General features: G+C 39.8%; 4 long non-coding RNA genes across 7 annotated transcripts; all 4 read right to left on the reverse strand.

Annotated features, from left to right (window-relative positions):
* Positions 1-896: 896 nt before the first annotated feature.
* On the reverse strand, positions 897-4,137 carry LOC132641855 (uncharacterized). Of its 2 annotated transcripts, XR_009583001.1 has the most exons (3): positions 3,502-3,787; positions 2,578-2,628; positions 897-1,186 (listed from the first exon to the last, which is right to left on the reverse strand). It is a non-coding gene; the product is annotated as an uncharacterized LOC132641855 (long non-coding RNA). The 2 variants fall into 2 exon arrangements; XR_009583000.1 differs by having other exon boundaries at positions 897-2,628; positions 3,502-4,137.
* Positions 4,138-6,057: 1,920 nt separating this feature from the next.
* LOC132641856 (uncharacterized) lies at positions 6,058-8,929 on the reverse strand. 2 transcript variants are annotated; one of them, XR_009583003.1, is made up of 3 exons: positions 8,663-8,920; positions 7,739-7,789; positions 6,058-6,347 (listed from the first exon to the last, which is right to left on the reverse strand). It is a non-coding gene; the product is annotated as an uncharacterized LOC132641856 (long non-coding RNA). The 2 variants fall into 2 exon arrangements; XR_009583002.1 differs by having other exon boundaries at positions 6,058-7,789; positions 8,663-8,929.
* Positions 8,930-11,218: 2,289 nt separating this feature from the next.
* Positions 11,219-14,109, reverse strand: LOC132641858 (uncharacterized). Its single transcript, XR_009583004.1, has 3 exons — positions 13,824-14,109; positions 12,900-12,950; positions 11,219-11,508 (listed from the first exon to the last, which is right to left on the reverse strand). It is a non-coding gene; the product is annotated as an uncharacterized LOC132641858 (long non-coding RNA).
* A 2,270-nt stretch (positions 14,110-16,379) lies between these two features.
* LOC132641859 (uncharacterized) lies at positions 16,380-19,251 on the reverse strand. Of its 2 annotated transcripts, XR_009583006.1 has the most exons (3): positions 18,985-19,242; positions 18,061-18,111; positions 16,380-16,669 (listed from the first exon to the last, which is right to left on the reverse strand). It is a non-coding gene; the product is annotated as an uncharacterized LOC132641859 (long non-coding RNA). The 2 variants fall into 2 exon arrangements; XR_009583005.1 differs by having other exon boundaries at positions 16,380-18,111; positions 18,985-19,251.
* Positions 19,252-26,918: the final 7,667 nt, after the last annotated feature.

Here is a 26,918-nt window from a genome sequence, read left to right on the forward strand (position 1 = left end):
ATATTATTAATATTAAATAGAAAGTCCAAAAACAAAAGTAAATCAAAGACCCATCTAAACGATGCGGTCCAAATAAAATCAACAAAAACAAAAAGCAGCCGACCAAACACCACACCACTCCACCATTTAGGAAAGTTCTCGATCGGTCAAATTCGCCGGAGCAAAGAATCTAAATGGGTTTTCCGACAAGTTTTTTAATGAGGCAACAAGTACAACGTGTTACTTGATGAAGATAAAGGACAAACGTCCGGATTCCCGGAGAATGGGGACTTAATAGCACTCACCCGGTCATACAGCTCGGATGAGAGCTTGGGGACTATTACACCCACTCCGGAGTTTGCCTCGGTTAGCCGAAGCCGGAGGCCGCCCTCAACAAACAAAACCGGATCTAAAATATTAGGTTCCGATGTAAGGACCAAACGATCAAAAATGAATCGTGTCCACACAACATTTGCTACGACAAAACAAAGAGTCGGACCTTCTACCTTAGGTTCCGATGTAAGGACCAAACGATCAGAATGAATCGTGTCCATTTAGTACTTGCTACGGCAAAGGCAGGAGGAAAAAGTTCGCTCTCATGTATACAAATACTTGCAATGCAAAAATTATCGAAAATTTGGATAATATTCTCGAAATGTCTTTCTGGTAAAACACTTACCCCGAAGATTACTGCCGTATTTCGGCACTACTTCATTCATACGTACCTGATACCGGGCGCTACGCTCGAAATTCGGCAAAGGCAACAAGGTCATAGTGAAGTGAGCCAAAATTAGTAGCCCCACAGTGTCACGACCCAACTCCGTAGGCCGCGACTAGTGTCCGTGCTGGACACCCAAACGTACCCAATAACCCAAACTAGCATATCAGCAGAATATTTTTAAATGAAAAAAAATCAATTGGCGTTAGTAATTATCATAAATGAACCGACATAGTACATGGAAGCCGATAAGGCTGTCACAGATCATATCATCCAAAACATATACAGAACCCACACAAGTATGTCTACAGACCTCTACAGAACATAACAGAATCATAAGACGGGACAGGGCCCCGTCGTACCCCTGAATAATGTACATATATACGATAGCAGAAGACTGTACCAAAATATGGGCTCCGGATAAAGGAGCGCTCCAAAATAGCAGAATAAAGTCCTAAGCGGGCGGATCAGCAAACCTGTCGTTTGTACCTGCGCGGCATGAAAACGCAGCCCCCGAAGGAAGGGGGTCAGTACGAAATATGTACTGAGTATGTAAAGCACGGAACGTAGTAAACAAAGTCATAATCGAAGCAGAAGATACAGAAAATGAACTGAATATCCAGATTAGCAAAATGCTGATCATATAGCATAAATAATATTCGCTGGAAACATATGTCGTACCTGGTCCCATTATGGAACAAGATCATAACCGAAACAGAGCTTACAGAGAAGTGAGTGTAACATCCGAAGTATCAAATGCATATTTTCGAAACATGAGGAGTGTGTACAGAAACATATACCATATCATATCCGACCCCTTCCAAGGGACTCGGCAAACAGAACGTGGCCACCCCCCGACGCTGGTGCCACCACACATAAGGAGCAGAATAGGGGATAACCCCGTAACATAACATATCATATCAGATGGCCATATCAGATCATATCATATCATATCAGAGTGTGTACATGGCACAGCATACTCCACAACCCATGTACATGTATACCTGCCCCCTCACATCGAGGCACGGCGAACAATGCAGAGGAATACGCTTGACAACATATCCTGGCCCGGGCTCAGTGTGGGAAACATTGGGGCATCCACGAATGGAGTAGTGAGAAACTAATGCAAAATAAAATATAGCACATTTACGGAGACTCAGTAGCATAATTCAGATGACAAACCATATGACAGAAGCGGAGCAGTAATCATAGTGTATGCATTTCGGATATCCCAATAGCATATGTCAAAATAAGCTTTTTGTAATCATTTTCATGTTTCAAAATACATTATGGGCTTATCAAAATAATTCAAACGAATGTCATATATTTCCAGAGACTCAATAAGACCTATCGGATGACAAATCGAAATAATGAAATCGGACAGAATCATAGTGAGTGTATTTCGGATGTCATAATGGATTACAGAAGCATAATCTTTCTAAGTTCGTTTCCAAGTTCCGAAACAGTTTTACAAGACTTAATGGAATATTTAAAACAAGTTTTATTTAGTAATTACAAGCGTAGTTAAAAACATTTCTTTAAAAAAAAAACGCTCGAAGACAAGTCATAACCACTAAAAGGGTAAAATCGGAAATAGTGGGCCCACCTCGGGACAAACGAAGCGGTGGGCTCAAATTACGTATTTTAAGCTTATAAAGTCACCTACGGAGATTCTGGGGACATTCCATAATTTTCTAAACAATTTGCGGAAGTTTGCACAATTCTTTCAATAAAGCATACTTATAGGGTTCAATTCCATTGAATGAAAAAGGGGTATTTTCAAATGCGGATTCCGATGAGCAGAATACTTTCCGAGGCTCGAATCCGATCCTAGTACACCTAGGACATGCCAAAAGAATAATCGGGATAGCTTTACATACCTTGTATGCTCTTTACGCCTTTCCAAATTCAATTCCCGTTTCGCCCAAAATCTGCAATTGGTCACATTTACCAATTCTCAATTTCCAATCTTTAAGTATTCAATCTTTATTCATAATTGCCTACAGAAATTTGGGCAGCATCTCCCCTATACATATAGCATCCCCGAGAATTTAACTCGGCCAAAACAATCAACAACAACCCAACAACAACATAAACAACAACAACAATCACTGTAAACACAATATAACTTAACTAGCTATCTTCCCAACATAATGTCATAACCTTCATTTCAACTTCAATTTCCAAACTAACCTCAATGGTTTCACATTCATCATCTAGATCATCACAATATAATTTGGAAATATTTCATATCATTTCTACGAAATATTCACAAGATATACAAAATATACAAACTTTCCACCAAAACATAATTCACCCAAAACTTCAAATCTTCAACCTACATATTCATAACATATTTCCATCTTCCAATTTCATCAACCATAATCATAATTTACACCTTAACAATTCCATTTTCATAATTACATAAATCTACCATAAAATCACAAAACTTCCCATAACAACTTAACAACCAACCTTTCATGCTAATATGGACTTACATCCCTCCAAATCCACCAACCAACATAGCCATTCACATTTAAAACTTCATTTCCATATTTACATAAAATTACATTAAAATCACATAAGTTCCTATAATCATTTTCCAACAATTTTTCATGCCATCTTAAACCATTTTTCCTCCACATTATACAAGTGAACTACATTTATTTTCATCCAAAATTCTCTTCAAATCTCATTCCATAATTCACAATGCCAACGGACGAATTTATATCGCTATTTTCCCGTTCTAATCCGTTAAAACTTTAAATAAACTTGTTAGCAATGAAAAGGAACCTTATTCATACCTTAAGAATTCAGCCACCACGTTATCACCCTCCTCCTTGGTTGATTTTTAGCTCAAATTGAAGACAACGCAGCGTACAACACTTTTCCCTTCATGGGCTTCGGGATTCGGGGCTCGGATTTTGGTCAAAATTAGTTTTTCTTCTCTCCAAAGCTCCTCTCTCTCTCTTTCCAGAATTTTCTGGTTGTTACAGGTCTTAAAATGAGGAGGAAGGCCGAAATTTTCACTTATAAAAACTTGGGTAATGGGCCTAACCCGGTTGGGCTCGGATTGGGCCTAGCCCACCAACCTTTCTGCATTAAAACGTCCATATCTCATTGTCCCGACGTCACCTGGGAACCCACGACCTATGGTTGGAAAGATAATTCAATTATCTACAACTTCTATTTCTTGGTATTTTTCCAAATTCCAAACTTATAATACTGTTTTTGCCCCCCAGAGTCAGGTCACCCGAAAACGTTTTCTTAAAAATATTCGTTTGGAGGACTTCCACTTTGATTTGGCCCAAGGGTCCTTCTTGAGTTGTGTTTAACTTCACATATGTGATTCATATAATTTGTCACATGTCCCAAAAAAAATCTTGACGTGTGGGCCCCACCTCAACTTACAATTAATCCGACGTTCAAAAATACGGGATGTAACATCCTCCCCCCCTTTAGAACATTCGTCCTCGAATGTTCAACTAGCCTTATGGGGTATTATAATACGTCGGAGAGGTGTCTTTCTTTCCTTCAAAATTTCCCAAACGTTACTATTATTGTCCCCCTTTTACGTACTCGCCCCTTTTGTTTTTTCTATTTCCGAACATCGTTGTGCTGGAACGTCCCGGCCTTAGCTGGCGACGGAACTAGTGTCAGTTTACTTATAATATCTGTACCATGTCTTTCGCTTTGTCTCTCAAATTCTGTTCGGTTAATGTCTTTCATACCTCGCGACACTGGCTGCTGAGGTCCACCTGTCGGTCGGTACAATCATGAATGGGGTGTCATGTGTACAAATACACATTTACTACCATTTTGCTTACAAAACAATTCTCAAACGCTTATTCAAACTTACTCTCATTCCCAAGCTGCATTGCGCTATCTTCTTCCTCACCAGCTTATCTTGTCTTAGTCTACCCGACTTCTTGAGTGTTTCTAATCACTCCGCATATCCTAATTTCCTTTAAGTTACCTCAAATTTCCCATTCGTCCCTTATTCCTATACTTGTGAAAATTTTAGTTTACTTCCCAGGGGGTCACCCATCCCAGAATTGCTCTGGCCCTAGCACGCTTAACCTTACAACTTTAATGCATTTAGGCACGTTAAGGCCGTTATAATTACACCAATTGCCCTGCACGTCCTTTGTCACGTAATTTAAGACAAGTCGGGGTCTTGACAGCTTTTCAAAACGTTCTCGTAGCGGGTCCCACCCCGACCTAGCGAGAATTCTTTTACTTTTCTGACTATATAGTTACCGTGTTGCCCCCTGTACGTCTTCAATATTTACCTCCATGTATATATATATATATTATATATTTGAGTCGTGAGCGAACCACTCAATTCCCGACTGCTTGTCATACACTTTGTATTCTTTCAATTAGAGGAAACTTGATCGTTGGACATTTTTGCCCTTCCACATATTTTTGCCCTTCACATGGGCTGTGCTAAAGCAAAATGGGGTTGGAACATATTTCTGGTTCATTTAAATAAATTGCGAACTTGCTACTCGTATATGCTTTCTCGAGATAAAATTTTCCAAACAAGGATAATGCTTCTTACAAATGACATGGAGGGTATCTCTTAAACTTTTAATCCAACATAATAGATTTACCCTATCGGTATCGACCTTCAAGACATGTTAAGAATTTATGTCTCATTTTCCTCTTCATATTCCTAGAAAAGTTTGGGCAGAGGTTCCTCTGTATTTCTTACTATCCCAAAACCTGTACACAGGAAATACCAACCATGCCTCACAGGGCCAACACATATACGTATATACATATCATATCATATCGCATCATAGCTACACGAGGCTAACAATTTCAAATAAGAGTACAAAGATGCCGAGGCTTACCTCACATGCCCAACTCAAATGGCACCTGCTACACTTTCCTGTTTATTTTTCTTTTTAATCTTCAGCTTGTGTTTCAATCGTACTTCAAATACCTTACCCAGCATACGTCTTTCATACCATTACTTACCTGTGTACTGTGCAGCTTCCAATATCATCAGTCGCTGTCTTACGTCGATACCGTCCTCCAGCTGAAATCAAGGGTTAATAAAAAAAGGAATTCATTTCCTACAGCTGGCTCTATCGCACGATCTAAGATTCAAAGAAAGGTAACACCCTAAATGCCCTGTAGCCTCCTGTTTATAGATGTGGTGCACAACACACCGATAAACAAGACTCTACTAGACACGGTCTGTAGACATTCCGAGGACGAACTGCTCTGATACCACTTTTGTCACGACCCAACTCCGTAGGCCGCGACTAGTGTCCGTGCTGGACACCCAAACGTACCCAATAACCCAAACTAGCATATCAGCAGAATATTTTTAAATGAAAAAAAATCAATTGGCGTTAGTAATTATCATAAATGAACCGACATAGTACATGGAAGCCGATAAGGCTGTCACAGATCATATCATCCAAAACATATACAGAACCCACACAAGTATGTCTACAGACCTCTACAGAACATAACAGAATCATAAGACGGGACAGGGCCCCGTCGTACCCCTGAATAATGTACATATATACGATAGCAGAAGACTGTACCAAAATATGGGCTCCGGATAAAGGAGCGCTCCAAAATAGCAGAATAAAGTCCTAAGCGGGCGGATCAGCAAACCTGTCGTTTGTACCTGCGCGGCATGAAAACGCAGCCCCCGAAGGAAGGGGGTCAGTACGAAATATGTACTGAGTATGTAAAGCACGGAACGTAGTAAACAAAGTCATAATCGAAGCAGAAGATACAGAAAATGAACTGAATATCCAGATTAGCAAAATGCTGATCATATAGCATAAATAATATTCGCTGGAAACATATGTCGTACCTGGTCCCATTATGGAACAAGATCATAACCGAAACAGAGCTTACAGAGAAGTGAGTGTAACATCCGAAGTATCAAATGCATATTTTCGAAACATGAGGAGTGTGTACAGAAACATATACCATATCATATCCGACCCCTTCCAAGGGACTCGGCAAACAGAACGTGGCCACCCCCCGACGCTGGTGCCACCACACATAAGGAGCAGAATAGGGGATAACCCCGTAACATAACATATCATATCAGATGGCCATATCAGATCATATCATATCATATCAGAGTGTGTACATGGCACAGCATACTCCACAACCCATGTACATGTATACCTGCCCCCTCACATCGAGGCACGGCGAACAATGCAGAGGAATACGCTTGACAACATATCCTGGCCCGGGCTCAGTGTGGGAAACATTGGGGCATCCACGAATGGAGTAGTGAGAAACTAATGCAAAATAAAATATAGCACATTTACGGAGACTCAGTAGCATAATTCAGATGACAAACCATATGACAGAAGCGGAGCAGTAATCATAGTGTATGCATTTCGGATATCCCAATAGCATATGTCAAAATAAGCTTTTTGTAATCATTTTCATGTTTCAAAATACATTATGGGCTTATCAAAATAATTCAAACGAATGTCATATATTTCCAGAGACTCAATAAGACCTATCGGATGACAAATCGAAATAATGAAATCGGACAGAATCATAGTGAGTGTATTTCGGATGTCATAATGGATTACAGAAGCATAATCTTTCTAAGTTCGTTTCCAAGTTCCGAAACAGTTTTACAAGACTTAATGGAATATTTAAAACAAGTTTTATTTAGTAATTACAAGCGTAGTTAAAAACATTTCTTTAAAAAAAAAACGCTCGAAGACAAGTCATAACCACTAAAAGGGTAAAATCGGAAATAGTGGGCCCACCTCGGGACAAACGAAGCGGTGGGCTCAAATTACGTATTTTAAGCTTATAAAGTCACCTACGGAGATTCTGGGGACATTCCATAATTTTCTAAACAATTTGCGGAAGTTTGCACAATTCTTTCAATAAAGCATACTTATAGGGTTCAATTCCATTGAATGAAAAAGGGGTATTTTCAAATGCGGATTCCGATGAGCAGAATACTTTCCGAGGCTCGAATCCGATCCTAGTACACCTAGGACATGCCAAAAGAATAATCGGGATAGCTTTACATACCTTGTATGCTCTTTACGCCTTTCCAAATTCAATTCCCGTTTCGCCCAAAATCTGCAATTGGTCACATTTACCAATTCTCAATTTCCAATCTTTAAGTATTCAATCTTTATTCATAATTGCCTACAGAAATTTGGGCAGCATCTCCCCTATACATATAGCATCCCCGAGAATTTAACTCGGCCAAAACAATCAACAACAACCCAACAACAACATAAACAACAACAACAATCACTGTAAACACAATATAACTTAACTAGCTATCTTCCCAACATAATGTCATAACCTTCATTTCAACTTCAATTTCCAAACTAACCTCAATGGTTTCACATTCATCATCTAGATCATCACAATATAATTTGGAAATATTTCATATCATTTCTACGAAATATTCACAAGATATACAAAATATACAAACTTTCCACCAAAACATAATTCACCCAAAACTTCAAATCTTCAACCTACATATTCATAACATATTTCCATCTTCCAATTTCATCAACCATAATCGTAATTTACACCTTAACAATTCCATTTTCATAATTACATAAATCTACCATAAAATCACAAAACTTCCCATAACAACTTAACAACCAACCTTTCATGCTAATATGGACTTACATCCCTCCAAATCCACCAACCAACATAGCCATTCACATTTAAAACTTCATTTCCATATTTACATAAAATTACATTAAAATCACATAAGTTCCTATAATCATTTTCCAACAATTTTTCATGCCATCTTAAACCATTTTTCCTCCACATTATACAAGTGAACTACATTTATTTTCATCCAAAATTCTCTTCAAATCTCATTCCATAATTCACAATGCCAACGGACGAATTTATATCGCTATTTTCCCGTTCTAATCCGTTAAAACTTTAAATAAACTTGTTAGCAATGAAAAGGAACCTTATTCATACCTTAAGAATTCAGCCACCACGTTATCACCCTCCTCCTTGGTTGATTTTTAGCTCAAATTGAAGACAACGCAGCGTACAACACTTTTCCCTTCATGGGCTTCGGGATTCGGGGCTCGGATTTTGGTCAAAATTAGTTTTTCTTCTCTCCAAAGCTCCTCTCTCTCTCTTTCCAGAATTTTCTGGTTGTTACAGGTCTTAAAATGAGGAGGAAGGCCGAAATTTTCACTTATAAAAACTTGGGTAATGGGCCTAACCCGGTTGGGCTCGGATTGGGCCTAGCCCACCAACCTTTCTGCATTAAAACGTCCATATCTCATTGTCCCGACGTCACCTGGGAACCCACGACCTATGGTTGGAAAGATAATTCAATTATCTACAACTTCTATTTCTTGGTATTTTTCCAAATTCCAAACTTATAATACTGTTTTTGCCCCCCAGAGTCAGGTCACCCGAAAACGTTTTCTTAAAAATATTCGTTTGGAGGACTTCCACTTTGATTTGGCCCAAGGGTCCTTCTTGAGTTGTGCTTAACTTCACATATGTGATTCATATAATTTGTCACATGTCCCAAAAAAAATCTTGACGTGTGGGCCCCACCTCAACTTACAATTAATCCGACGTTCAAAAATACGGGATGTAACATCCTCCCCCCCTTTAGAACATTCGTCCTCGAATGTTCAACTAGCCTTATGGGGTATTATAATACGTCGGAGAGGTGTCTTTCTTTCCTTCAAAATTTCCCAAACGTTACTATTATTGTCCCCCTTTTACGTACTCGCCCCTTTTGTTTTTTCTATTTCCGAACATCGTTGTGCTGGAACGTCCCGGCCTTAGCTGGCGACGGAACTAGTGTCAGTTTACTTATAATATCTGTACCATGTCTTTCGCTTTGTCTCTCAAATTCTGTTCGGTTAATGTCTTTCATACCTCGCGACACTGGCTGCTGAGGTCCACCTGTCGGTCGGTACAATCATGAATGGGGTGTCATGTGTACAAATACACATTTACTACCATTTTGCTTACAAAACAATTCTCAAACGTTTATTCAAACTTACTCTCATTCCCAAGCTGCATTGCGCTATCTTCTTCCTCACCAGCTTATCTTGTCTTAGTCTACCCGACTTCTTGAGTGTTTCTAATCACTCCGCATATCCTAATTTCCTTTAAGTTACCTCAAATTTCCCATTCGTCCCTTATTCCTATACTTGTGAAAATTTTAGTTTACTTCCCAGGGGGTCACCCATCCCAGAATTGCTCTGGCCCTAGCACGCTTAACCTTACAACTTTAATGCATTTAGGCACGTTAAGGCCGTTATAATTACACCAATTGCCCTGCACGTCCTTTGTCACGTAATTTAAGACAAGTCGGGGTCTTGACAGCTTTTCAAAACGTTCTCGTAGCGGGTCCCACCCCGACCTAGCGAGAATTCTTTTACTTTTCTGACTATATAGTTACCGTGTTGCCCCCTGTACGTCTTCAATATTTACCTCCATGTATATATATATATATTATATATTTGAGTCGTGAGCGAACCACTCAATTCCCGACTGCTTGTCATACACTTTGTATTCTTTCAATTAGAGGAAACTTGATCGTTGGACATTTTTGCCCTTCCACATATTTTTGCCCTTCACATGGGCTGTGCTAAAGCAAAATGGGGTTGGAACATATTTCTGGTTCATTTAAATAAATTGCGAACTTGCTACTCGTATATGCTTTCTCGAGATAAAATTTTCCAAACAAGGATAATGCTTCTTACAAATGACATGGAGGGTATCTCTTAAACTTTTAATCCAACATAATAGATTTACCCTATCGGTATCGACCTTCAAGACATGTTAAGAATTTATGTCTCATTTTCCTCTTCATATTCCTAGAAAAGTTTGGGCAGAGGTTCCTCTGTATTTCTTACTATCCCAAAACCTGTACACAGGAAATACCAACCATGCCTCACAGGGCCAACACATATACGTATATACATATCATATCATATCGCATCATAGCTACACGAGGCTAACAATTTCAAATAAGAGTACAAAGATGCCGAGGCTTACCTCACATGCCCAACTCAAATGGCACCTGCTACACTTTCCTGTTTATTTTTCTTTTTAATCTTCAGCTTGTGTTTCAATCGTACTTCAAATACCTTACCCAGCATACGTCTTTCATACCATTACTTACCTGTGTACTGTGCAGCTTCCAATATCATCAGTCGCTGTCTTACGTCGATACCGTCCTCCAGCTGAAATCAAGGGTTAATAAAAAAAGGAATTCATTTCCTACAGCTGGCTCTATCGCACGATCTAAGATTCAAAGAAAGGTAACACCCTAAATGCCCTGTAGCCTCCTGTTTATAGATGTGGTGCACAACACACCGATAAACAAGACTCTACTAGACACGGTCTGTAGACATTCCGAGGACGAACTGCTCTGATACCACTTTTGTCACGACCCAACTCCGTAGGCCGCGACTAGTGTCCGTGCTGGACACCCAAACGTACCCAATAACCCAAACTAGCATATCAGCAGAATATTTTTAAATGAAAAAAAATCAATTGGCGTTAGTAATTATCATAAATGAACCGACATAGTACATGGAAGCCGATAAGGCTGTCACAGATCATATCATCCAAAACATATACAGAACCCACACAAGTATGTCTACAGACCTCTACAGAACATAACAGAATCATAAGACGGGACAGGGCCCCGTCGTACCCCTGAATAATGTACATATATACGATAGCAGAAGACTGTACCAAAATATGGGCTCCGGATAAAGGAGCGCTCCAAAATAGCAGAATAAAGTCCTAAGCGGGCGGATCAGCAAACCTGTCGTTTGTACCTGCGCGGCATGAAAACGCAGCCCCCGAAGGAAGGGGGTCAGTACGAAATATGTACTGAGTATGTAAAGCACGGAACGTAGTAAACAAAGTCATAATCGAAGCAGAAGATACAGAAAATGAACTGAATATCCAGATTAGCAAAATGCTGATCATATAGCATAAATAATATTCGCTGGAAACATATGTCGTACCTGGTCCCATTATGGAACAAGATCATAACCGAAACAGAGCTTACAGAGAAGTGAGTGTAACATCCGAAGTATCAAATGCATATTTTCGAAACATGAGGAGTGTGTACAGAAACATATACCATATCATATCCGACCCCTTCCAAGGGACTCGGCAAACAGAACGTGGCCACCCCCCGACGCTGGTGCCACCACACATAAGGAGCAGAATAGGGGATAACCCCGTAACATAACATATCATATCAGATGGCCATATCAGATCATATCATATCATATCAGAGTGTGTACATGGCACAGCATACTCCACAACCCATGTACATGTATACCTGCCCCCTCACATCGAGGCACGGCGAACAATGCAGAGGAATACGCTTGACAACATATCCTGGCCCGGGCTCAGTGTGGGAAACATTGGGGCATCCACGAATGGAGTAGTGAGAAACTAATGCAAAATAAAATATAGCACATTTACGGAGACTCAGTAGCATAATTCAGATGACAAACCATATGACAGAAGCGGAGCAGTAATCATAGTGTATGCATTTCGGATATCCCAATAGCATATGTCAAAATAAGCTTTTTGTAATCATTTTCATGTTTCAAAATACATTATGGGCTTATCAAAATAATTCAACCGAATGTCATATATTTCCAGAGACTCAATAAGACCTATCGGATGACAAATCGAAATAATGAAATCGGACAGAATCATAGTGAGTGTATTTCGGATGTCATAATGGATTACAGAAGCATAATCTTTCTAAGTTCGTTTCCAAGTTCCGAAACAGTTTTACAAGACTTAATGGAATATTTAAAACAAGTTTTATTTAGTAATTACAAGCGTAGTTAAAAACATTTCTTTAAAAAAAAAACGCTCGAAGACAAGTCATAACCACTAAAAGGGTAAAATCGGAAATAGTAGGCCCACCTCGGGACAAACGAAGCGGTGGGCTCAAATTACGTATTTTAAGCTTATAAAGTCACCTACGGAGATTCTGGGGACATTCCATAATTTTCTAAACAATTTGCGGAAGTTTGCACAATTCTTTCAATAAAGCATACTTATAGGGTTCAATTCCATTGAATGAAAAAGGGGTATTTTCAAATGCGGATTCCGATGAGCAGAATACTTTCCGAGGCTCGAATCCGATCCTAGTACACCTAGGACATGCCAAAAGAATAATCGGGATAGCTTTACATACCTTGTATGCTCTTTACGCCTTTCCAAATTCAATTCCCGTTTCGCCCAAAATCTGCAATTGGTCACATTTACCAATTCTCAATTTCCAATCTTTAAGTATTCAATCTTTATTCATAATTGCCTACAGAAATTTGGGCAGCATCTCCCCTATACATATAGCATCCCCGAGAATTTAACTCGGCCAAAACAATCAACAACAACCCAACAACAACATAAACAACAACAACAATCACTGTAAACACAATATAACTTAACTAGCTATCTTCCCAACATAATGTCATAACCTTCATTTCAACTTCAATTTCCAAACTAACCTCAATGGTTTCACATTCATCATCTAGATCATCACAATATAATTTGGAAATATTTCATATCATTTCTACGAAATATTCACAAGATATACAAAATATACAAACTTTCCACCAAAACATAATTCACCCAAAACTTCAAATCTTCAACCTACATATTCATAACATATTTCCATCTTCCAATTTCATCAACCATAATCATAATTTACACCTTAACAATTCCATTTTCATAATTACATAAATCTACCATAAAATCACAAAACTTCCCATAACAACTTAACAACCAACCTTTCATGCTAATATGGACTTACATCCCTCCAAATCCACCAACCAACATAGCCATTCACATTTAAAACTTCATTTCCATATTTACATAAAATTACATTAAAATCACATAAGTTCCTATAATCATTTTCCAACAATTTTTCATGCCATCTTAAACCATTTTTCCTCCACATTATACAAGTGAACTACATTTATTTTCATCCAAAATTCTCTTCAAATCTCATTCCATAATTCACAATGCCAACGGACGAATTTATATCGCTATTTTCCCGTTCTAATCCGTTAAAACTTTAAATAAACTTGTTAGCAATGAAAAGGAACCTTATTCATACCTTAAGAATTCAGCCACCACGTTATCACCCTCCTCCTTGGTTGATTTTTAGCTCAAATTGAAGACAACGCAGCGTACAACACTTTTCCCTTCATGGGCTTCGGGATTCGGGGCTCGGATTTTGGTCAAAATTAGTTTTTCTTCTCTCCAAAGCTCCTCTCTCTCTCTTTCCAGAATTTTCTGGTTGTTACAGGTCTTAAAATGAGGAGGAAGGCCGAAATTTTCACTTATAAAAACTTGGGTAATGGGCCTAACCCGGTTGGGCTCGGATTGGGCCTAGCCCACCAACCTTTCTGCATTAAAACGTCCATATCTCATTGTCCCGACGTCACCTGGGAACCCACGACCTATGGTTGGAAAGATAATTCAATTATCTACAACTTCTATTTCTTGGTATTTTTCCAAATTCCAAACTTATAATACTGTTTTTGCCCCCCAGAGTCAGGTCACCCGAAAACGTTTTCTTAAAAATATTCGTTTGGAGGACTTCCACTTTGATTTGGCCCAAGGGTCCTTCTTGAGTTGTGTTTAACTTCACATATGTGATTCATATAATTTGTCACATGTCCCAAAAAAAATCTTGACGTGTGGGCCCCACCTCAACTTACAATTAATCCGACGTTCAAAAATACGGGATGTAACATCCTCCCCCCCTTTAGAACATTCGTCCTCGAATGTTCAACTAGCCTTATGGGGTATTATAATACGTCGGAGAGGTGTCTTTCTTTCCTTCAAAATTTCCCAAACGTTACTATTATTGTCCCCCTTTTACGTACTCGCCCCTTTTGTTTTTTCTATTTCCGAACATCGTTGTGCTGGAACGTCCCGGCCTTAGCTGGCGACGGAACTAGTGTCAGTTTACTTATAATATCTGTACCATGTCTTTCGCTTTGTCTCTCAAATTCTGTTCGGTTAATGTCTTTCATACCTCGCGACACTGGCTGCTGAGGTCCACCTGTCGGTCGGTACAATCATGAATGGGGTGTCATGTGTACAAATACACATTTACTACCATTTTGCTTACAAAACAATTCTCAAACGCTTATTCAAACTTACTCTCATTCCCAAGCTGCATTGCGCTATCTTCTTCCTCACCAGCTTATCTTGTCTTAGTCTACCCGACTTCTTGAGTGTTTCTAATCACTCCGCATATCCTAATTTCCTTTAAGTTACCTCAAATTTCCCATTCGTCCCTTATTCCTATACTTGTGAAAATTTTAGTTTACTTCCCAGGGGGTCACCCATCCCAGAATTGCTCTGGCCCTAGCACGCTTAACCTTACAACTTTAATGCATTTAGGCACGTTAAGGCCGTTATAATTACACCAATTGCCCTGCACGTCCTTTGTCACGTAATTTAAGACAAGTCGGGGTCTTGACAGCTTTTCAAAACGTTCTCGTAGCGGGTCCCACCCCGACCTAGCGAGAATTCTTTTACTTTTCTGACTATATAGTTACCGTGTTGCCCCCTGTACGTCTTCAATATTTACCTCCATGTATATATATATATATTATATATTTGAGTCGTGAGCGAACCACTCAATTCCCGACTGCTTGTCATACACTTTGTATTCTTTCAATTAGAGGAAACTTGATCGTTGGACATTTTTGCCCTTCCACATATTTTTGCCCTTCACATGGGCTGTGCTAAAGCAAAATGGGGTTGGAACATATTTCTGGTTCATTTAAATAAATTGCGAACTTGCTACTCGTATATGCTTTCTCGAGATAAAATTTTCCAAACAAGGATAATGCTTCTTACAAATGACATGGAGGGTATCTCTTAAACTTTTAATCCAACATAATAGATTTACCCTATCGGTATCGACCTTCAAGACATGTTAAGAATTTATGTCTCATTTTCCTCTTCATATTCCTAGAAAAGTTTGGGCAGAGGTTCCTCTGTATTTCTTACTATCCCAAAACCTGTACACAGGAAATACCAACCATGCCTCACAGGGCCAACACATATACGTATATACATATCATATCATATCGCATCATAGCTACACGAGGCTAACAATTTCAAATAAGAGTACAAAGATGCCGAGGCTTACCTCACATGCCCAACTCAAATGGCACCTGCTACACTTTCCTGTTTATTTTTCTTTTTAATCTTCAGCTTGTGTTTCAATCGTACTTCAAATACCTTACCCAGCATACGTCTTTCATACCATTACTTACCTGTGTACTGTGCAGCTTCCAATATCATCAGTCGCTGTCTTACGTCGATACCGTCCTCCAGCTGAAATCAAGGGTTAATAAAAAAAGGAATTCATTTCCTACAGCTGGCTCTATCGCACGATCTAAGATTCAAAGAAAGGTAACACCCTAAATGCCCTGTAGCCTCCTGTTTATAGATGTGGTGCACAACACACCGATAAACAAGACTCTACTAGACACGGTCTGTAGATATTCCGAGGACGAACTGCTCTGATACCACTTTTGTCACGACCCAACTCCGTAGGCCGCGACTAGTGTCCGTGCTGGACACCCAAACGTACCCAATAACCCAAACTAGCATATCAGCAGAATATTTTTAAATGAAAAAAAATCAATTGGCGTTAGTAATTATCATAAATGAACCGACATAGTACATGGAAGCCGATAAGGCTGTCACAGATCATATCATCCAAAACATATACAGAACCCACACAAGTATGTCTACAGACCTCTACAGAACATAACAGAATCATAAGACGGGACAGGGCCCCGTCGTACCCCTGAATAATGTACATATATACGATAGCAGAAGACTGTACCAAAATATGGGCTCCGGATAAAGGAGCGCTCCAAAATAGCAGAATAAAGTCCTAAGCGGGCGGATCAGCAAACCTGTCGTTTGTACCTGCGCGGCATGAAAACGCAGCCCCCGAAGGAAGGGGGTCAGTACGAAATATGTACTGAGTATGTAAAGCACGGAACGTAGTAAACAAAGTCATAATCGAAGCAGAAGATACAGAAAATGAACTGAATATCCAGATTAGCAAAATGCTGATCATATAGCATAAATAATATTCGCTGGAAACATATGTCGTACCTGGTCCCATTATGGAACAAGATCATAACCGAAACAGAGCTTACAGAGAAGTGAGTGTAACATCCGAAGTATCAAATGCATATTTTCGAAACATGAGGAGTGTGTACAGAAACATATACCATATCATATCCGACCCCTTCCAAGGGACTCGGCAAACAGAACGTGGCCACCCCCCGACGCTGGTGCCACCACACATAAGGAGCAGAATAGGGGATAACCCCGTAACATAACATATCATATCAGATGGCCATATCAGATCATATCATATCATATCAGAGTGTGTACATGGCACAGCATACTCCACAACCCATGTACATGTATACCTGCCCCCTCACATCGAGGCACGGCGAACAATGCAGAGGAATACGCTTGACAACATATCCTGGCCCGGGCTCAGTGTGGGAAACATTGGGGCATCCACGAATGGAGTAGTGAGAAACTAATGCAAAATAAAATATAGCACATTTACGGAGACTCAGTAGCATAATTCAGATGACAAACCATATGACAGAAGCGGAGCAGTAATCATAGTGTATGCATTTCGGATATCCCAATAGCATATGTCAAAATAAGCTTTTTGTAATCATTTTCATGTTTCAAAATACATTATGGGCTTATCAAAATAATTCAAACGAATGTCATATATTTCCAGAGACTCAATAAGACCTATCGGATGACAAATCGAAATAATGAAATCGGACAGAATCATAGTGAGTGTATTTCGGATGTCATAATGGATTACAGAAGCATAATCTTTCTAAGTTCGTTTCCAAGTTCCGAAACAGTTTTACAAGACTTAATGGAATATTTAAAACAAGTTTTATTTAGTAATTACAAGCGTAGTTAAAAACATTTCTTTAAAAAAAAAACGCTCGAAGACAAGTCATAACCACTAAAAGGGTAAAATCGGAAATAGTGGGCCCACCTCGGGACAAACGAAGCGGTGGGCTCAAATTACGTATTTTAAGCTTATAAAGTCACCTACGGAGATTCTGGGGACATTCCATAATTTTCTAAACAATTTGCGGAAGTTTGCACAATTCTTTCAATAAAGCATACTTATAGGGTTCAATTCCATTGAATGAAAAAGGGGTATTTTCAAATGCGGATTCCGATGAGCAGAATACTTTCCGAGGCTCGAATCCGATCCTAGTACACCTAGGACATGCCAAAAGAATAATCGGGATAGCTTTACATACCTTGTATGCTCTTTACGCCTTTCCAAATTCAATTCCCGTTTCGCCCAAAATCTGCAATTGGTCACATTTACCAATTCTCAATTTCCAATCTTTAAGTATTCAATCTTTATTCATAATTGCCTACAGAAATTTGGGCAGCATCTCCCCTATACATATAGCATCCCCGAGAATTTAACTCGGCCAAAACAATCAACAACAACCCAACAACAACATAAACAACAACAACAATCACTGTAAACACAATATAACTTAACTAGCTATCTTCCCAACATAATGTCATAACCTTCATTTCAACTTCAATTTCCAAACTAACCTCAATGGTTTCACATTCATCATCTAGATCATCACAATATAATTTGGAAATATTTCATATCATTTCTACGAAATATTCACAAGATATACAAAATATACAAACTTTCCACCAAAACATAATTCACCCAAAACTTCAAATCTTCAACCTACATATTCATAACATATTTCCATCTTCCAATTTCATCAACCATAATCGTAATTTACACCTTAACAATTCCATTTTCATAATTACATAAATCTACCATAAAATCACAAAACTTCCCATAACAACTTAACAACCAACCTTTCATGCTAATATGGACTTACATCCCTCCAAATCCACCAACCAACATAGCCATTCACATTTAAAACTTCATTTCCATATTTACATAAAATTACATTAAAATCACATAAGTTCCTATAATCATTTTCCAACAATTTTTCATGCCATCTTAAACCATTTTTCCTCCACATTATACAAGTGAACTACATTTATTTTCATCCAAAATTCTCTTCAAATCTCATTCCATAATTCACAATGCCAACGGACGAATTTATATCGCTATTTTCCCGTTCTAATCCGTTAAAACTTTAAATAAACTTGTTAGCAATGAAAAGGAACCTTATTCATACCTTAAGAATTCAGCCACCACGTTATCACCCTCCTCCTTGGTTGATTTTTAGCTCAAATTGAAGACAACGCAGCGTACAACACTTTTCCCTTCATGGGCTTCGGGATTCGGGGCTCGGATTTTGGTCAAAATTAGTTTTTCTTCTCTCCAAAGCTCCTCTCTCTCTCTTTCCAGAATTTTCTGGTTGTTACAGGTCTTAAAATGAGGAGGAAGGCCGAAATTTTCACTTATAAAAACTTGGGTAATGGGCCTAACCCGGTTGGGCTCGGATTGGGCCTAGCCCACCAACCTTTCTGCATTAAAACGTCCATATCTCATTGTCCCGACGTCACCTGGGAACCCACGACCTATGGTTGGAAAGATAATTCAATTATCTACAACTTCTATTTCTTGGTATTTTTCCAAATTCCAAACTTATAATACTGTTTTTGCCCCCCAGAGTCAGGTCACCCGAAAACGTTTTCTTAAAAATATTCGTTTGGAGGACTTCCACTTTGATTTGGCCCAAGGGTCCTTCTTGAGTTGTGCTTAACTTCACATATGTGATTCATATAATTTGTCACATGTCCCAAAAAAAATCTTGACGTGTGGGCCCCACCTCAACTTACAATTAATCCGACGTTCAAAAATACGGGATGTAACACACAGACGGGGACTTCGACATCAAAATCCAGCTAAGGCTGAGATTCAGGTGTCCGAAGAATACCGGCCCTAAAAGATAAAAATAGCCGAATAATTCCGGCCCTAAAAATGCCCGTTGTGATTCAGAGACGTCCTTATTCACTAAGCATAAGATAAGTCGCATGGGCAAAAACTCAATAGAATTCTCGGACATAATGTACTGGATGAGGCAAAATGCCGATATATAGGCATAGTCTGAAATAATGACTCCTTAAAAACGAAATCGACAATTCGGGCGGAAACCATAACAAAACATTCAAGCAAAGTGAAGAGTCAAGGAAAATACATGTTCCATTTATAGCAAAGGGTTTTTACATTGAAAACTCCTACAAAGGCAAAAAAACATATATAACGAAATGCTAAGTACAGGCCCAAATCTATCCGGAATGGCTGGAGCCGAAGTCCTCGGACACTGTCCGCTCGAAGTCATCAGAGTCGGTCCCGAGGGCACCCTTTGCCTCTTCCTCGATTCTTTTAGCCTCGAGAATAAGGGTCGGCAGATACGTAAAACCATGCTCGGCTTGCTCAAGGGTGATCCTCCGAGACTTCCATTTTTCATATTCAGCGGCAATGGTAGCATGAGTCTCAGCGGCCTCGACGCTCTTCAAAGCTTCGTCCAAATCAGCCTCGGCCTGGGCTAACTTCGCCGCTAAAGCATCCCGAGCCTCTCCAAGAACATTCTGCATTTGGATGGCCGATTGAAGCTCGGCCTGGAGAGTGTCATTTGCATCAACCGTCTCCTTAAGCTCATTTTTCAGATCATCACTCATCCGGGCCCTCATCTCCGCCTTCTCCTCGAACACCCTTACACACTCATGATATCGGGCACTCTCAGATTCGAGCAGCCGATTCCTCTCGGCCAAGCTCGCAACATCCGACTTCACCAGGTCCAGCTCCTACCGGAGTTGGGAGAAGGTGGTTTCGAGCTCACCAAGCCTCGAGGAAATTTGAGCGTTGTCTCGGTTAAGGCCGATTTTATCAGCTTCGAGACTCCGATTGTATTCGGCCATCGCAGCAAGCTCACTCCTTAACTGATGATTTTCGGCCTTATCGGTCAAGCTCGGGTCGGAGATTGGAAAGGGCGACTGCTCGGTTCAAATCCTCCTCTTTCTCCTGAAGAAGGTGCAGATATTTCTCCGTTTCCCGGCCCTGGGCATCTAGTTGGCCCTTAAGATCGTCCATCTCTTGCTGGGCACGGATGAAGGCTTCGTTGACGAGCACCACACTCTGCAAGTGAAGCAAGTTAAAGACTCGAACAAAACAAGGCTAAAATTCTCAGTAAAGTTATGCAAGGATGGCTAAAAATCTTACCCGGTTGCCCGCATACATACCCTCGTTAATAAGGCACTGCCAAGAGACCCCGGTCATCTTCCGCTTGTCCGAATCCGAGACAAGAGGCCTCAGATAGCTCGCCACACCCACCGGGCTAGAAAGAAAGCTGCAGTCCTGGGGGACAGTGACCATGACCGATTTTGTTCTCCTCGGTTCCACGCTTGGGGCCGAAAAGATACGCACCAAGCTGTCCCGAGCCCCAGATTCGGAGGTCCGGCTGGCCGACCTCGTCGCCCGAGGGATAGGGAGATGCCCGAATCCCGCAGCTTCGCCGGTAGCGGGAGGAGTGCCCGAGAACATGTCCTCAAACTCGTCAGGCCTCGGAGCCGGAGTAGAGGAACTTGGGGCAGCCTCAGTATCTTCAGCAAAGCTCGGGGGCTCCGTAGTTGCCGCAGGCTCATGCTCGGGCGTCAGATGAACATCAATGGGGACTTCAATCTCTGGGACCGGCTAAGTCCTTTGACCGACTTCAGCAGCGGCCGCCTCCCCGAGCCTTCTTGTCCTTTGCAGGGGAGCTTCCTCGGAAGAAGTTTCACCTGAAATGTCGACGAAATCAATCGACCTTAGAGGAGGCGGGGAAAGAATTTCTTCCGCACCTGTGTGTGAAACCGGCACCAAAAGTCCTTCGCCAGCAGAAGGAAGGGGTGGAACGGCGACAGCCTCCTCCGCGATCGGAGCCACGGGAGCATCGGCACCGACTCTCCGAACAATAATGTCGGGCTCTGTTTCATCCCGTAAGGTCCGAGTGATGCTCCTCGCCCTCTTCTTCGACTTTTGCCCTTTATCCGAGGGCCTTTTCCTCTTGGCGGCAGCAGCATCAGCAAGGGTACGAGATGCACCCGCTGAGTCAAACTCGGGTACCGACGTTGTGGGTTCGGCTGCCGTCTCCGGTTTGGTATCCACCGAGCCCTTGGGCAAACCTGAAGATCAAAGACATAGTGAATACGGATAGTAGAAGATGCAGTGAACACGGGTAAGGGCACAGTATTACCGTGGTTCTGGATGACCCATCGGCCGCGTGACAAGTGGCCCCACGTCCGGTCGTCGTGGATATGTTGGCTAAGGAGCGTAGTGACCCATTCGCTCAGGTTCCGGACGACCGGAGGAATATATCCATTAGCTGATATAAATAAGAAAAACGGTGAGAAAGTGGGATCAAAATTCGACGAAACATGCAAGAGCAATTACTTAAGGATTCAGACTTACGCTTGTTGTTCCACTTATCCGGAAAGGGCATGTGATCGGCCGGAATGATGTCCTCGGTCCTCACCCGGACATATCGCTCCAGCCAGCCCCTGTCTCTGTCTTCGTCCATTTTCAAGAAAAATGGATATCGGCTACGCTTGGCGGGTTTTATTACGCCACCCCAGAACAGCCTCGGGGAGTATAAGCGTATCAGGTGGGCCAGCGTGAGCTCCTTCCCGGCATTATTGGCCAACAACCGGAGGCCTGCCACGACCCTCCAAACGATCGGACCAATTTGTGCCAAGGTCACGTCGTAGGTCCGGCACATGTCCAGGATGACCGGATCTACCGGAGGATCAATCTTGAGAGTGAAGGGATAAGTATACACATACAAAAAACCTTCCCGGTGGTCAGTGACTGACTCACTCAGCCCGGGGGAAAAAACCTGAACCGGACGGGTGTCCCACCCGCAGTCAGCCCGGACTATGTCGAGCTTCTCCTCAGTAATGGATGAGGGGTATCGCCTCACGTCGTACCCCCTATCGGGACACCGAAGAAGGTTTTTCAACCTCGAGATCTTTGTTGAAGTTGGGTTTGGCCAGTATAATGTCCGAGGCTGTAGGTTCGAAGGAGCTCTTTGCTTTAGCAGGAGATGCAGGCTCGGTTCCTTAGGATGAAACCGAGGTCTCAGACATTTTGAAAGTATGGAAAGAAGAAGTTGAGTGTATTCAGAAAGGGAGTTAAAAAGGGAATAAGGGAACACACGATATAGGAAGTATCAGAAGATGAGAAGCAGCAATAAACAATAACAGAATAGTGTAAGAGAGGGGCAAAGTTGCTTCCTTTCGCGTAGAGTAAACGATGAATCAACAACGAATTTGGAATATAGGATGAATAGCTGTGATGAAGATGAAGAAATGCAGCAAAGAGTGAAAATGAAGAAGGAATGGGTCGTAAAAGTGTTAGAATGTAGAGGTAAAAGGGCCTTATATAGGTAAGGGCTGTGACGGTTACGATTCCCCAGCCAACCGGGGAGCGCCACGTGCCCCATAATTAATGAGGAATGACTTGAAACGACGTGCGTGCGGCAGTTGTCAGAGCAGACCATCGGGGACGAGACACGTGGCCGATGGCAGAAGAACGTGGCGCAACTGTTCCCGCCAAAAACGAAAAGATAACGACGGACAAAGGGAGTCATCGGTTTAGTGATTCATCCACTCCCCATCACTCCGACAAGTCTACGATCCAGGAAGTGTGGGGACTATCTGTATACGGTAAAAACCGGGTATATGTTAAACCGGTGGGACCGAAGGCCGAGGGAAGAAAGGGGCAAGAACGTGCATGAAGGCTCCCATTCTGAACCGGGGAAACGCTTGGACCGGAGTAAAGGAAGGGCGTCATTTGATCCGGTTCTTCTATGACCGGTTGTTCGAGGCTGTATGTCCGTTTGGTCGTGGCCGGTGGTTCCGGAGATCCGTTGCGCCGGTGCCACGCGTCGATGACGTCCTGCAGTGTTCAACTGCAAATCGTACGGGTGTCAGACCGTACGGTCTACCTAATCCAACTCAGAACTTTTTCTTTATTCTATTATTTTTTATATTGTATGAAGCCCATGGGGCAACACTATAAATAGGGGGCATTGTCCTCCTATTAGGGGGTTGGCTCCTTCTTATCAAGAATTCTTGTAATAGCAAAATATATACAAAATCTCTCTCTCATACATCTTCGTTCCATATTTATTGTGCTTATTTCTTACGTTTCCTAAATCAAATACCGTTTATGTATTAATAGATACACGAGTACATAGCAAACCATTGATCATCAATTGCTCCTTTATAGCATATTCGTATATTTCTTCTCTCTATCAAAATAAGTACAAGATATAGCCACATATCCTATACCTCACTTACAATTTTAATTGATTATCCAAAACCGGGGTAAACAAACTTAAATGTTGGAGAGTTTTATTTGAAATCCAGGTCTAGTAAGCACTTGGTTAAAAAGGACAAGGGGTTAGAGAGAAGCGTTTTATGCAAATTGTTATGAAGTGTTTGTATACCCTCGTCTCTTTTCTCTATTTGTGTTCTTTCCCTTCTGTGTTTGCTCTTAGCAATTCATCCTTCAGTTTGTAATGTCCATTGTAATTCCCGTTTACAAGTTAGTAAAGTACATAGTACATAATACTGAAATATTTCATTTAAGTTAGACTTTAATAGTGCTCTTTACTAACCTGTTAATTAGAGCTTTAAATAACCTATACGTGGGTGGTTAATTTACTTTCCCTTCTCTGTAAGTCTATATATATTCCAAATTATGGGTGCTTTAATAACGTGTAAATGGGTGTTTATTTCTCATCTTTTATGTTGGTCTGTATATATTTCAGGCATTGCTGCTATAAATAGAAGACCAAAATGTATTAGTCTCCTACAGGTTACATCCTTGTATAGCATTTGCTGAATTTAGCATTTTCTGTTTTTCATCATTTATGCATTAACTGCGCGAGGGTAAGTAGTTACCTGATAGTATCTGTTCTTTTTGTTTTTTCAATTCAGACTTCTTTTTTCTTCTTGACATGTTTTATTTTAAGTTCTTTATCTTAAATCCCCTATCTTCCTCAATTTCTGCTATCTAACTATTTGACTTTTCATATATAATAGTATTTTGCAATTTTAGGTGAAGGTGTTGTTTGATGAAAGCACTCTCTCCATCCTAATTTATGTGGCAATATTCGGATTTGCAGAATGAAACGAGTTTATCTTTGACTGTAATTTTATATGCCTTTTAAATATTTTAAATTGTTAATTATTTTGATTTATGATATTTTTACGTATTTTCCAAATAAGATTCTATATCCAAATTCATAGTTAAAATGAAAAGATTTGACTCTAAAAAAATTGAACTATGACACATAAATTGAGACAGATGGAGTACTATTTGAAATGATGAATAGGAATGGCTGATGAAACTTTTCCAAATTCTGGTTGTTCATCTGAAACACAAGTTAGATAAAGTATATGTTTTTAGCATGCCTTTTATTCCGCTATGCAATATATATATAGTTATTCTAACTTTTTATTTGACTCATGTTTGCTTGTAATTTTTATAGGAAAACGAGCCTTAAGATAGTTGTCCAGTTAAGAAAAATCTCTTCATCGAGAATGATTCATTGTGGCGTTTAGTTGAAGTTTAAAGCCGTTTTTACATCGAAATTCAAAAGATTATACATATATCTTTCTTTTTTTAAATTAAAATCGCGGGAAGTTGATATTATACATATAGTTAAAAATGAGCACTTGAGTTGAAGTTTATTTATCAATAAATATTTGAAATTGAAGCCAAAAAGAAATTGTAAGTTTGTTGTATGTGGATATGTTCTTCACTTGCCGAAAGTTTGTAAAATTTGAAGATATGAGTGAATATAACCAATAATAAATTACTTGTTTTATTTTCTTTATTGTTTTTAGTTTTGTTAGTTTTTATTTCTGTTTCATTTATTTGATTTGTAAAGTTTTATTTTTAGATGAAAATCTGGTAACAAAAAATATAGTTAATAAAAACTCATAATTCATGTTAAAATTTATCTATTATATCTCAAGTCAATTTATTAAATTATTATTTCTAAAATTATTGATATTTTTTTATAATTGTGCGAAGCGCGGATAAATTCACTGGTTAATGTATAAAACTTAAATCCTACAATTGGTATTATTCATTATTTCTATATTGTAAAAGCCCAATATAATATATAAGTAAAACTTACACAAATAACTACCTTTTAATAGTTTCTAACACGTTATAGCTACAAGTTGAAGATTTACAATTCGTAGCTGCTTTTGGCTGTATTTCAGTTGAATCTCGCATTTTTGAAATACAGTGAAATACAGCGAAATACAGCGCGACTGTTGAGTAAAAAACGGTTATATTTATGGCAATAAAAATCTTTTTTAAATTATATGGTAATTTGTATTAATGGTTCCATGATTCACGCAAACCTCATGAGGTTCCATTACAGCTAACATTTGTCAATCAAAATCACTCCATATAGTAAAATTTTCTTTCATCTTTGAAATTTTTTCAACAATCTGATTCGAGCTAATACACTCTGTAATTCACGAACGAGTGATTTTGTATTGTCGTATTGAAAAACAGTTGCAAAATTCGATTATCAACAAGGTAATTTCGATTTCATTCTATTTTTTTTGAAACACAGGGAAATACACGGACATACAAAATCGGGTTGAGTAAAAATAGGCTATATTTTTGGAAAAAAATCTTCTTTTTCTTTTTAAATGGTAAGTCAAATTAAATCAACCATATTTCGCGCATAACGACTGATGTTCCCATAACAGCTCACGTCTTTCTCTCCCCCTATTACTCCATTCCAAATAGAAATACGCTGAAATATATTGAAATGCACATATCAATGGCAAAAATAATACACTAAAAATATACTGAAATTAGATAGAACACAGTGAAATACACATAATCAATGGCAAAAATATACACTGAAATATACTAAAAAATAAATATACTTTTTGTTAATACACTGAAATATACTGAAACATTTTATCAAACACTTGGTGGGCATGAAGCTCCAGAACTCTCATCAATGGTGTTTCTACACCAACAACCTATTCTCTTGCTCCTGGTTGATGCTACAATATCATATTGCTATAATCAATACTATTCTTCATCACTCATATGATAAACAACACCACATGATTAGCAAACATAAGA

This window comes from Lycium barbarum, chromosome 5, assembly GCF_019175385.1.
Source record: "Lycium barbarum isolate Lr01 chromosome 5, ASM1917538v2, whole genome shotgun sequence".
In the NCBI taxonomy this organism is placed as follows: domain Eukaryota; kingdom Viridiplantae; phylum Streptophyta; class Magnoliopsida; order Solanales; family Solanaceae; genus Lycium; species Lycium barbarum.